The sequence below is a fragment of the Centrocercus urophasianus genome, unplaced genomic scaffold, assembly GCF_019232065.1.
Source record: "Centrocercus urophasianus isolate 14NV4802_14NV808 unplaced genomic scaffold, USGS_Curo_1.0 seq_35, whole genome shotgun sequence".
NCBI classification, from domain to species: Eukaryota; Metazoa; Chordata; class Aves; order Galliformes; family Phasianidae; genus Centrocercus; species Centrocercus urophasianus.
This window is the reverse complement of record NW_024884922.1, coordinates 6,607,036-6,617,749: the sequence shown is the minus strand read 5'-3', so window position 1 is coordinate 6,617,749 and position 10,714 is coordinate 6,607,036.

Below are 10,714 nucleotides of genomic sequence, written 5' to 3'. Positions count from 1 at the left end.
TCAGCCAACACTGGTAGGAGCAATATCAAGCAACAGCACAGATAGATAGGAGCATCTTAACACTCAGTTATGGCCTACCAAACTGGCAGCTTGGGGGAAGAGATAAGGGTGTTTGGGAAATTGTGTCCGTATTATGAGGGAGGTGGTTGACCAGTGTTGATGTTTGACAAGGTGACAGGGAACATCATTGTCTGCATATTGTGTTTGACCAAGAGAATAATGGGAGTATGGTGGATGCAAACTTTTCTATCTGTGGAGAGAGTGAGACATTTCTGACAAAGTAGATCTTGATGTGTAAGATGAGCATGGATAGGTATGAGTGTTTTGCTCTGTGTTTTTAAAGCAGAAAGTTCTTGTGAATCTGTGAAGAAAGTTCATGTTTAAAATCCTGCTGACTAAGGGGGGAAAACCAGAAACTCTTGAGGTTTGCACCTGGTAAAGCACTGTGGTGTCTGTTTAGCACTGTTGCCTCTATTGCTTTATGGAGGACATGCCAGTGTGGTTGAACTGGCCCTCCTGTACTCCTCTTCAAGAGCAGAATTCCTTGAGAAGATCAGTGCTCCCTCATTACACCTCTGTTAGACAGCCAGAAGCAAAGTCCTCAGTACTGACATCCCATGCCTTAGAAGTGGAGGAGGAAGATTTTGTGAATGTACTTGGAAACTCCAGAAGTAACCACAAAATCCCTATGGATGCTCTGTATTTGCATTTAGTGATTGCTTCTGTCAAGCAGAAGTCTAAATAGCAGGATACAGCCAAATTTGGAGTGATACACCAAAACCTTGTTCCCATCTGAAATGCTTTGCTATAATTTCTCATTAGCTGTTTGGCCAAGCAACAGTCCCAGGGGACATCCTGAACTGTCAGTGGGCATCAGTGTCAAATAGTGGGAAAAGAGCAACCTTTGTACTTCAGTTCTTTGCAGTTTTTTTTTTTTAACCTATTTTGTAACAACAAATGGATTATTGGTTTTGATACTTCTTAAAAACTTTCCTCATTAACAAGCACGCATTCCATGTGGGACTGCTCAGGTAGTGAATAGGAAGAATGAGTCAACAGATGGTCAAACTTATTTAGACAGTGACCCTATTAAAGACAAGTTGGAAAGTTCTGGGGAGTTTAGGCAAATATTTTCCATTGGTGGAGGGTTTTAGGGGCTGGCAGTTTTGCACCATGGAGGCAAACCTTTAAAGTGAAAACAGCTTGCGTTCCTGAGGATAACCACAGAGCCACAGCAGCAGTGAATTCAGACCTACTCAGTGGAGGAGAGGAATGTGGAAAATGGAAGCTAAAAATGGAGGAGGAACTTGGAAGTCCTGCAGTGGCACCCAAAAAGAAAGCAAGGGATTTGGTGGGAAGAAGGCTAGCTTTTATGATGAAACAGATACAGTACTAAGGATGTTTAACTTCTGCCCTTTCTTAATCTTTCCCTTGCAGCTGGTGGACTGAAGAGGTAAAAATGATATTTCTGGCCCAGATTTCGCCCTTGGTTAGAAGTGTGATTTCCACAGAAATCTGATTTCAAGCTTTCCAGCTAATTCATTTTTATTGCCCTAAAAGTACAAGATGTTTACACCTGGGGTTTGCTGAGGTTGGGCATGTTATCACAAAGCCAGAACATGCAATTATTCATGAGCAAAACCCTCAGGGAGTCAAAAAACACCATTGGTCTACAGCTCTTGGCTTATGCAACAGATGCTGTCCCCATCTGTATAAAATGGGGCTGTACAAAATGTTATCCCTCTTCTGCCTGTTGTGTGGGTCCTCCAGCTGCAGAGATGCTTCTGATCAGGATCACACCCATCAGCTGTCAGTGGCTTATCAAAAATGAAAGAAATGCAAAGGAAATAAATGATCCTGCTTACAGGCTGCTGAGCTTTCAAGCTCTCCTATCCTTTGAAGGAAGCAGCTAAACAAGCTGCATATCCCAGCTCCATTTCTTAGTAAGACCTAGCATCAATAGTAGCATTAAACTTTTGTTGTCTTCCCCCAGAGGAATTCCTGTGCTTTGCTCCCATCACATCACAGTAAAGCAGTGGCATAATTTGTCTGCACAGCTGGCAGCACAGTTGTAGTGATAGAGAGGAGTTGGCAAAGCTCCTTTCCCTTTCCAGGCATGCACCATGGCACTTCTGATGTGTGGTGACATGCTAGTGTCACCAGCCCAGCCCCAGCTTTGTTCCTCTGTGCACAGTTAATTAAATTGGTGCTAACCACAACATATGCTCAGCAACAATGTGTGCTACTTGGGCTGCAGCACATCTGTCCTCCACACTCAGACCTGCTCCCAGCACGAGCTGCTCATCCACCTGCTGCCTGTTTGTGCTGGTGCATAGATGCTGAACGTGAGGTTGTGAACCTAACGTGCAAATCTGTGCATGCTCATGGCTTGAGGTTTCTTGCAGTTGTGACTTCTACAGTGGGGAGCTGCAGGCCACCATGAGGGAGCTACAAGGCCATGAGGGGCTGTAGGGCTATGAGGAGCTGTAGTGCCACGAGGGGTTGTAGGCTGCCACGAGGCCTCCCTTTAGTCTCCTCTGCTCTGTGTGGATCATAGCAACTACGCTGTCTTTCTGTGCTGTGCCAAGCAATGCCCATTAATATGTATGAATGCTGACAAGAGGAATGAAAACATTTTTTGTACATATTACTCATGTGTAAACTGTGTATATCGTGTTCATTTTTGCACAGCTTTGAAAAAATCTCCTCTTCTTTTGAGCCCATCAATAAAATATGCCAGCCAAGGTATTCTTAAAATTTAGCTGAGCATAGATCATAACTTACTGCACTTATTATGATATGTCTCCTTTCTGTCCTATTTGTATTCATGGAAAGGAGAAGTTAGAAAAATACTGTGGTATTTTGTTCCCTCTCTACGCAACAGAGCCCTTGGAAATGAGGAGTTGTTTCCAATCAGTTGTACATGAATGGCCGCAGTTTTGCTCTAGCACTCTGTCTCCAAGCTTTTCAGTTAGAATGGTGATTTAATTTCCCTTGAGGAAAGAGTGCTACTGGGGAAAAAATGTGATGCTCAAAGTCTGTGATATCCGGTGTTTTTTTTGTTGTTTGTTTTTTGTTTCTTCTGAGTACATGTCTAATGTAGCGAGGAAAAAATGGCCCCTAACAAAACATGTAATTCTATTGCACCCATGGAGAAGGACATTTTTACAGTGTTCTATCTGGGAAATCATATACTCCATAGTCATACTGTGCAAGATGAAATGCTGAAAATTTTAGCCTTCAGCCTGTATGTCTGAACCTGATGTTGTGGCACTAGCTGATGACTATCATGTGGACCAAAGTCAAAAATGACCATCAGGATTCTTGGTCTGGCTGTAGGCAGGATTTTGTATTTTCATGCTGCCTTGTTCTGCACTGAGCCAACCAAGACGTGCCCTTCAGAAATGTAACCTGTTGACAAACCTTGGGTCTTGTTCCAGCTTCACTCATCATATCATCCTGCTTAAGAAAATGCATGTCTGCCTGTAATTTTAAGGTTTTAACCTTTTGGCCATTGGACCTGGCTATGCCTTTCCCCACTTGAGCAGAAGTCTCTTTTCTACTTGTGCTTATCCCAAGAAGATATTGATGTGGGGTAATAAAGTCACCAGTCAATCTACTGCTCAGACAGGTAAATTGACATTGCTTTGATACTCTAATTTAAACAATTTCCTGCTTTATCCTCACTGTGATTTACCACTTGCTCTTTGGTAAAGTCACCAGAACATCTGAAAAGCAAACTTTCTAGCTGTAGTGACTCCTTATCTTTGTACAAATATATTACCAGCACAAATAGGAAAGTGTGCATTGTCTTGATGTGTGCATAAATGAAAAATGACTCAACAGCTTTACTCAACACATAAATGCCTTTGTTATATGTAATACTTGCACATGCAGTAGAGCAGGGGAGGAGAGGCAGAATCATAGAATCACACAGTTGTTTAAGTTGGGAAGGACCATTAAGGGACATCTAGTCCAACTTTCCATTAATGAATAGAGACATCTATAGCTAAGTAGATGTGGATGAAGTTGCCAAAAAGCTAGCCATCATATTTGAAAGGTCAAGGCAGACTAGTGAAGTTCCCACTGATTAGATGAGGGGAAACATAACCGCAATTTTCAAGAAGGGAAAAAGAGAAATAGGGAACTACAGGCCAGCCAGTCTCACTCTGTGCTTGGCAAGGTCATAGGCAGATCCTCCTGAAGTCTCTAATAAGGCACGTGGAAACTAAAGATGAGGTGATAGATGGTAACCAACATGGCTTCACCAAGGCCAGTACCTGAAGGGAGCCTACAGGAAAGCTGGGGAGGGACTTTTTATAAGGGTAGGTAGCAACTGGACAAGGAAAAATGGCTTTGAACTGGGAAAAGGTAGATTTAGACCAGATATCAAGAAGAAATTCTTAATGATGAGTGTGGTGAGTCACTGGAACAGGTTGTCCAGCGAAGCTGTGGATGTCCCATCCCTGAAAGGCCAAGCTGGATGGGGCTGTGAGCAACCTGGTATAGAGGGAGGAGTCCCTGCGTACAGCTAGGGACCAAGTGATCTTATAGGTCCCTTCCAACCCAAACCACTCTATTATTCTATGATTCTGTGATTCTGTGGTAAGTAGTATGTTTGATTTTCAGTTCTAATTCATCCACCATCTACCCATTTGTCTCCACCAGTCAATGTGATCCATCTCTGGGATTTATAATTCAGCTGACGTTTGAGGAACTACTTGGATCTGTAATGTACAGGGCAAGGAACTTCTCCCATTGTCCTAATCTTTCTCTTCTCTTTCCACAGTTTATGAGGTGGTGACAGTTACAGGAGATGTCCGGGGAGCTGGGACTGATGCCAATGTTTTTGTTACTCTTTTTGGAGAATTTGGGATCACTCCCAAGACTCATCTCACGAGCAAGTGAGTATCTGGGAGGAAATGTGTATCCGAGAGGCTTGTTCTTCAGTAACTTTTATTGCATTTTGACAAAAGATAATACTATGCTGAAGGATGCAGAGGGAATAACTTTGAAAGGTATTTTGGGACCACTGAGGAAATTTAAATTTTTTTGCTGTTGAATACTTCCTTTACAAGTTCCTTGCAAACCTGCATTCCCTTCTGTAGGTGGAAATGCATGTTCAGATCCTTATTATGTAAGTTTCACACTTGCAAGGTGTGGGGATACTTGCTTTTCTTAAGGCTTAAATTAGGACCTCCAAATTTCTGAGCTGAGAATATTCACCACATCTTCAGAGTGGGCATGATGGGCCAAATTCACATGCCTAAGTCCCACTGAAGTCTCAGTGTGAAATCAGGTACAGAGAGATAAGTGTCCTTTAAGGATTCTGAAGAGTAATTTGGTGGGTCTGAAGTAAGGCTGATGGATATCCACCCACACCCAGCTGTAGGAAATCTAAGACAAGCATAAATGGAAGAAGTTAAGCTGTTTGCTAAACAAGGCTGCTTTCGGTCTGTCTGCTCTGTGCGTGTTTGCACACCTGTGATTGCACCATTTTGTTTTTCTCAAGCCATTACCGATGCCATCCTCTGGATGGAGTTTCTCAGTTCCTACATTAGGTCAACAGGTGCCCATGCTCCATGAAAGCAGAGTAACTTTAATAAAGTATCAGATCTGCATGCACTAATTTCCCCTTAGCTGGACAGCTGCAGTAAGAGAAAGCAGGGATCGCTTTCCCATGGGGTCTGGGCTATATGTCTCTGTTTTTCTGTGTTCTTATTGTTCTGATTTTCTTGAAAATGTGCATCAAAAATTATGAATCCTGTGCTAATGTCACACGGTAACTTCACATTTTCTCCATTTCTACAGCACCGACAAGAGGTACCTGCAACTATTTTAAATTTAACCTCAAAAGAGCTTCTCTTCCCAGTGAAGCAACTCAAACATGAGAGTCTGTAAAGAAAATGATATGGGAATGGTAAAGAAAATACATGAAATTTCAGCCCTGTTTGCCATATTTGAAATTCAGAAATCTGAGGTAGCCAAAGGAGTTTTCTTACCTCAGTCTCAGGAGAACTTGGTGATTATATGTTAAATACATGATCAAGATTATTCCTTCTGTGATTTTCATCCAGACATGAAATTGTAGAGCAGAATACTGTTTCCCCTGATGCAACAGAGAAGGAAATAAGACATAAGAGGCAAAAGATGCTGTGTCCAGCTTATGTCAGTGGCCAGTGTGGGATCATCATCATCCTCAGCTCTGCTTGGGGAAAAGCTGCCAGTACGCAGACCTGCCTGCTGGTACTTGGCAGAGCTGTCAAACAGTTTCTATTCTTAGGGAGTTTTCTTGTGGTCAGCACTTACAAAACCATTTAAGTGGAAAAACATTCTTCTGCTTGTGGCTGAAAAAGCAATGAAAGCATTATATTTTAAAATAATAACAATAATAATACAAAATTATTATAAAAATGCTGCATTCCATTTGGAGGAGAAGTCAGGAGATTTCTTAATCAGCCATGACCTTACCAATGGCTGTACAGCTCTTTAATGCCCATTCTTTCCCCTAGGATGAGTGGGGAGGATTTCAGGTTGCTGCAGCAGCAGCATAACCCTCCATTAGCATTTTAGGTTAGATCCCTGCTACTGCAGAGAGCAGACGGCTGAGGTCTTGGTACGCCAGGGTGAGAAGCACGGGAAGCCAATCTTCTGACTTCCAGAAACAGATCCTATAGGAAGAGACCGTCAGAACTGCAGTTGTAATTTTCCAGGGGGCTTCCCAAATATCAGCAGTATTTCTGCAATTGTAAGCAAAGCCTGGAGCATTAGCGATCAAGAAAATTGTCTGAAAAGCTGGCCTGAACATAGGTATGTCTGCTTAGCTGATTAGTTTTGTCTTCTAAATACAAAGCGAAGCATGAAATAGTCCATTGCCCCCACATTTATTGTGCTGCTTTGTGAATATGGCAAAAGGATGGAATCTCATGCATCTTTCAACTAAACGTTTATATGAGTTCACTTATGACATGACTGCAAATGCATGACATTTTATAGGCATTTCCATTTCCCGGTATAGATAGAGAGATAAAATATCAAGCATTGCCTAAAGATGGTACTACCACTTCAGCTTCTGGTTAGCATAGGCCTTTCTTATTTCTTTTGTGGTTGTGTGCTGGTAGTGAAATACATGACATTTCAGCTCTTTTTGTCATGTACCATAAATGGAAGACATAGCATGCTGTTGAAATATCATGTGTTATTAACATTTGCCAACAATAATGTGACTGTGAAAAACAGACACAAATCTTCATAATGACCTGTTGAGCATCAGCTTTGGAAGTGGGAGCACTCAAAACCCACCCAAAAAGACTCATTGGTTTAGGCCAGGAAGTTTAGCCAAATAATGTTTGGCTGTGGGCACTGGATTAGACCACCTTTGTATTTGCTGCCTCCAGTCTGGGAGATGGCAGCACTTTGGTGACTGGTTCACCTTCTGTCCTACACCAGCTACAGCTCAGCCAGAGGCTAAAAGCATTGCCAAATGTGAGTTTCTTCTCATGGGCTCCACCACCAGCATGGCTGGACTCATAGGCAGCTGTCCTTTCATTGCTTGGTGACATTATGGCAGTCTCTGAAGCTATTTCTTCTCTTCTGTCCAACACAGCCAAGCAGCAATGATCCTCCATAGTGTTTTATTTCTCCTTGCTCATGTACTCTCTACCACACCAAGGCTGAGTAAAACAGAAAAGATCACAAAACTCAGCCAGGGGTGCTGCTGCCATTCCACTCATAATGTTCAGCAGCAAGTTCATTTGTGGTTAGTGAAAGGAGCCTGCTTTTCAGTGTCAGGTTTACCCTTTGTGTTTGTGACAACCACGATATATACTCATGGTTCACCCTGCCCTTTTGAAAAAGTAAATAAATGACAAGTGCAGATATAAAAGGTTTTGCAGCTATGGCACTCTGAAAGAAAGATGAAATATCTGCTAACTGACAGCTGGCTTCTTGCAGTGCCACTGAATTTGAGAACTATGCTAGGAAATTTTTTATTCCTCACAATGAATGCTTTCAATTGGACATCCCTTCTACCTGCTCCTGAGTCACTTACAAAGGGCTCTTTCAGTTCCCAGTGCCAGCAAATGGTGGTCTTTAGGCACAGTGGTCTGTAGAGGATGTCAGTTGGTGTAGCAGCACGGCAGTTGAGCTGTACCACCTTGCAGAAAATCTGAATTTGTTGTCTAACATCTTTGGAACAAATGAACAAATACTCTTAATAATAAGAATTGTAAGTTAGAAAGTATTAAAATGTTGATATAGAAAGGGCTATCCAGGCTAGTAAGAAAGCTTTCTATGAAGCCTGAGAGCAGTGGAGGAGGGCTTCTAGCACAACAGCTGAAGCACTTCTGCAGAAACAAGTTGCTATGCTTGGAATGGCACAGGACACTTCCTATGTTAAAGCTGCTTATATATCTACTCATCCTCAGACTGATGCTAATACTAATCCACAGCACTTAACATTCTGCTATGTGCTTCCATTATACTTTAATCTCAGCATTTAAAAGTCAAAATTCATTCTCATTAAAATTTTCCAGAATATTTCCCCAGGGGAACAGGACAGAAATTTTCAGCAGAGAAAAATTTGCCCCCAAATCTTGTGAACTAGATGCAAATCGATATGTTGGGAAATATTGGGAAGTGCTGAGAGAGCTTTGTGATGTCAGAGATGGCACTATCTGCTTGTATATGGAAAATAACAGCTGATGTGTAGGTAACAAAGACAAGCAGTATAGCTAAAATTGTCTAAATTCAAAAATACTATTCTGTTTTCCCTATGCAAATCATGCAAAGCCAATACTGAAACATTCCTGCTCCATGCAGCGTAGACTGAAGGAGCCACTATGCAGAGCAATTGAAATCTCTCCTGTGAGTGCTTCTGGATAAGGCAGGGTCCATTTTCATGTGCCCTGTGGCTCTTTGTAAAGTTTCAGGCAGGCTCTCATGGTATGGGATGGGATTTTGGCTCCTGGGTGTCAACATTCTTCTATAGAAATTTATGTTGTTCAGTTAAATCTTTTCAAGTGAGACTGCTCTTCCACTACATGTTAATTCTTCTGTGCTTCCTTAAGCAGCATTGCTGTAGTGGGTTATTTGTGTAAATAATTTCCTCAGTACAGAGATGTATGCAGTCAGTGTGCTGTTCAGCTGGTTTCTTTCCCATCTGGAGTATTTCTGGATGCGTGCTGCCTGATGCTTTGTTTCCAGCCATTTGCTGACTGATGTTGTCAGCTTCATGACAACTGTCTTGGCAAAAGAGTTGCAGTCCAAACTCTCTGGAGTATTTGTTTGTTCCAAGAAGGAGGTTAATGATGCTGCTGTTGAAGTTCTGCTTTAAGAATAAAGACGACTTGAAGGCTGCCCATAAATCCATCCAGGCAGGGCCCTTTCTGTAGGATAGTGGATGTGTAGGGATAAATAGAAGAATAAGGTAAACGTATTGTAGAATGGCTGTGTGACCTCCTGAGGTCATTCCCTGGTCCCCCACTCCTTGCCACGGCTGCTAAGTAATACAATCACAGAATCTAATCTAAAAAGTGGCAGTAGCAGGCTCACCCCCAGGGAGATCCTGCCAAGAGGAGGTTCTTCATCATTCATGGAGATCTTTACAATGTTGTTTCTTCAGGCATCCATGATAGCACTGTGCGTTCATTGTCTCCATAGGTTTTGCAGACAGAGCATCATTAGATAAAATGCTGAACATGAAGGCTAAGCAGATGATCATTAGTGCCATCGTTCAAAGCTGTTAGTTCAGGTTGCTCTGTGACTGCTAAAAGTTGTGGTTATTTCTTCTGCTCCTCTGATGTGAACAGGATCCAGGTTTTTCCTTTGTTCCTCAGCTCTGGGAAAAGTTCTGTCAGCTGGTCAGAGGTGAAGTTTATTCTTGACAAATAGTTGGTGGTTTCTTAATGTCAGCACACCAATGGGTAGCAAAATTCTCTTGGCACTAATGTCCTATAGAGGAAATGCACACAGAGATTTATAAACACCATGTCTATGCATGCACCAGTACTTCTTAGCACCATAAATTACCCAAGCAAGGGACAGAGTGCCCTAAATCCTGGTTTGTACATTTTCAGCAATGTGAGCAGAGAATGCAGCATGCAGGTGGTCATTCAGCCAAAAGAGAGATAACAAATAGACTGGGAATTTCATTGAGTAATCCCCGTTGTACTTCCTTGGATGTTTCTCACATCATAGTTGGGTAAAGCACTACAGCAGACCATAAACAGTAGAGATGCTGAAGCTGATTGAAACATCTTTTCTCTTTTTCTCTCTCTCTTCTGTTTTTGATGAAACTTCAGTATGGCCATTCATTACAGGATATTTCCTCACTGTTCCCTTTCTCACTGTCTGCAGTCCTAGAAAAGCTTCATAGAGGAAGGGTTGGGTCTTCCCTTATAATACTTCCCATTTGTGCTTTTGATGCTCTGCATCCAGAATTTGGCTCTTCTTGGTGGGCTCTATGGGGCTGCACTCCAGCTTTCCTCCATAGACTCTCAGCCTCCATGACTGGCATGTGGAGAGCTTTGGACTAATTAGTTCCACTTAATTCTTCTGAGCCATCTCCACAGCTCTGTACACCATCGGCACTGCTGCATCGATCTCTGTTGAGAAGCTGCTGTCATTACGATGTGCGCTCGAGCCTGACAAACTAATTGCCTTGCTCTTGCTGGCTGTTTTCCCTCTGACAGCCAGGCTGAGGGAGGTTGGGCTG